The following is a 3,396-nucleotide window of genomic DNA, read 5'->3' on the forward strand; positions in this document are numbered from 1 at the left end:
GAATGAAATAAACATGTAGTAAACATGAAGTAAACGATGAAATCTACATGTAGGTCTACATCCTACATAGATCTAGTATAGTAGTATGATAATTTTTTATGTAATTCTATGCATGCCATAAAGTGATTAATTAATATGGATCTTTTCTTGTATTTGTATGTAGTATACTAGTAGTGTATGCACTACACGCGTTAGCTATAAGCGCATATACGCTCTCCTATGACACTATTTGTCATAGAAATATTCTTTATGTTTCCTATGACAAATATTGGCGAGTCAACTTCGTTCCGCTTTACAGCTGAAATTCACTGCTTGCGTTCATAATAGCGCTCCTAAACTCCTATGATGCGAACAACACATACAACAATATTTGTCATAGGAAGAATCTTCCTATGGCAAATAGTGTCATAGAAGAGCGTATATGCGTATGTCGTATTTATCACAGATGCTAGCAGAACAGGCTGGTACTTCGATGTACTTCGATGTGCTTCGATGTATGCCGGCCACTTCAGATGTAATATCTACGCAGCTGACATTTCTCACCGTTAATTTTATGAGAACGAATGCTGCGCGAGAGAATGATGTTCATTAACGCAATCTGTGATATTGCACGTCTATACAAGTTATATTATGTAGGTAGGTCTTCAGAGATTGGCAAGCAATATTATCAGGAGTGAACAATAGAGATGTTATTTAATAACAGATACATTATGTTATTCTGCTCTCTAGCCGTATATTGTTCGTTTGGATTACAGACGTCGTGAATGAAGCTTTCGTTAGCATAAAACCATCGTACAAACAGCCCCTAGTCCCAGTAGTCCGCGGTTAAAGCGTGTGATCAGTGTAAATCTGATGATGTGTGGAATCTAATATTACGTCTAATTAGTTAGGTGCGTCGATTCTTGCCCTTGCTGCTGCTGGTGGCTGTAGTAGCAAAAAATCACGCGATGTAAGCACATGAGAAATTGTCTATTTTTGCACGCTTGAAAAGCGTACAAAGCGCGGTTTTCTACGCTCCTGTAGTGTGCGAACGGATTTGAACCGGGCGAGTGAACTGCGCGCTTGGGGCCCATATACATATTATATAGCAGAGCTGTATAGTAGAGTATTTGCTGCGAGTTTTGTATGTTGTATGTTGTATGTTGTAATTACGTATACACACTTATGACCCTCGCTATAATGACCACGCGTATATTGCCCTGTTAGTTTTCACGCTATATCACATGCCCATATATATATATAGATGATGTCTTATTCTCGTGGCTCAAGTCTGATTGGTGGTGAAACACGTATTGCGTGTAGATGTTGTCCGCATGCGCAAATCTACAAAACTTCATGGGGAAGATTGTTGTAAAACAAACGTAGGATGGACTCGCTCGTGAGCTGTAAATTCTATATGATGCGTATATAGACGAGCTTCTTGAAAAGACTAGAATGCACGTCGGTGCGGTTTAGTAATTGTGTGCATTTCATACATTCACACCTCGCGTTTATAGTGTGTAGTATGGAACAGCAAGGAGTTAAGTCATTAAACCTTACGAGAGAAAGAGGTAGAGAGGGAGAGAAATATGGAGAGATAGAGAGAATGGGGGAGGAGACAGGGAGAGAGGCAGAGAGATAGAGAGAGGGGGAGAGAGGGAGAGAGAACGTATCAATTTCGTCTGCTAATTCGTTTAGCAGTACTTGTTCGAAGACATTAAAATCTCGCGATTAAAATCTGCTGAGTAACCCTCCATGGGGGCCGCCATCTTAGATAAAGCCAGCGCACTGCGAGCGCTTGTGTGTCGTTCAAGAGCACTGATCTTTATGGTGTTCCAAAATTGTCATCGCGCGTCGTGCGATTTAAATGTGCGACATCGCGCACGACGTCGCACATTTCTGTTCCATAATTGCCGTCGCGTCGTGTTTTTTATTCCTTCCTCAACCACGACGTTGCCCTTTTCAAACACAACGTCGCCCTTTTTCAAACGCGACGTTGCCTTTTTTTAACCACGACGTCGCCCTTGTCAAACACGACGTCGCCCTTTTTTAACCGTGTTCCATAAATGCCATCGCGCGGCGTGCGGCCCATCTAATTTCTACCACTTTTTGCGAGCAGTTTTACGCTCGCTCACATAATTGCCTCATTCTTCTGATTGTGTTTTTGCTTTTGCTCCCTATACTATGCTTACTTGTCCGTTTCGTGCGTCTTAACATTAGTCTTAACATTAACTTCCACTCGTAAACCGTTGACAGAAACATCGCAAAGTTATGAGAACGAAAAATCCTCGCAAATATCCTCTTAACATTACGAGAGCCCAGACCATCTCGTAACTTTAATATTAAGATGAAAATAATACATTTACACTCAGAATTACATTTATAGGAATAGTATATCTTATATTAATGAGTAAAATGTGTGTTTTTCTTGAAAAACACGTCAAAAACATTAATTATCTACCAATCGTGTGACCAAAATAATAGTGGACATTGTGCTTCGTGAAATCACGTACATGGCCTAAACAAAATAGGGCGCAGCCTTTATAAAGCTCACCTCGTTGCACGACTGAGCAGCACGTTTTATAACTGAAGCAAAACTCCAGGTTGTACGATAATGCACTTGGTTTGAATGTTGATAAAAGTGTGCGTTATGATGTTGGACGACGCTCTCATTAAATTAGGGATTTAACCGGTTCTTTCAATCCTGTACGATTTCAACATAAGTTACTGTCTTTTTAATGTGAGCTGCCTTCGGTGCGAAAATCATTCAATCAATCGTTCTTATTAATTAAAGTTACTAATTAACGTTAAAGTTCTTCGAATAGTTTTAAATTCAAGTTTATAATAAACGTTATTAAAAGTTAGCTCAATCACAATATACTCTTTTCCAAATTTCTTTATTGGCTCAATATATTGATGTAAATAGTTGTTACAAGATGCCAATAAAGCCATTATTATATTATTTCTCTTGTATGTCTAGATCTAAAAGGCGGCTGATCAAAATGGGACAAAATTAATCAGTGTTTCCGCAAGCATGAGGAGTCTTTTGCTGAATGTTCTTCGGACTGTATTTGTGAGCGAATCCGTTGCGTTATCGATAAAATCTAGCTGGGTCTTCCTTTTCGTGATTTGATCCTCAAATTACGAAAACGAAGACCCTCATCAAACTGCAAAAATACCACATTTTATACGTCAGGGCACTAGCAGACTCTTCCTAAATTTTGTGGTACTAATGGCCTGATTGAGGGGGTCTTTGTTTTTGGGTCTTTGTTTTCGAGGTCTTTGTTTTTGGGTCTTTGTTTTCGAGGTCTTCGTTTTCGTAACACTCGTAGAGAGATATGGATAGCACGACCCGACGTCACAGGTGGCAGCCAGGACAGTTAGAAAGGGAGCGACCCATGACCAGCGGCCCTCCGG

This window comes from Priapulus caudatus, unplaced genomic scaffold, assembly GCF_000485595.1.
Source record: "Priapulus caudatus unplaced genomic scaffold, Priapulus_caudatus-5.0.1 Scaffold1887, whole genome shotgun sequence".
In the NCBI taxonomy this organism is placed as follows: Eukaryota; Metazoa; Priapulida; class Priapulimorpha; order Priapulimorphida; family Priapulidae; genus Priapulus; species Priapulus caudatus.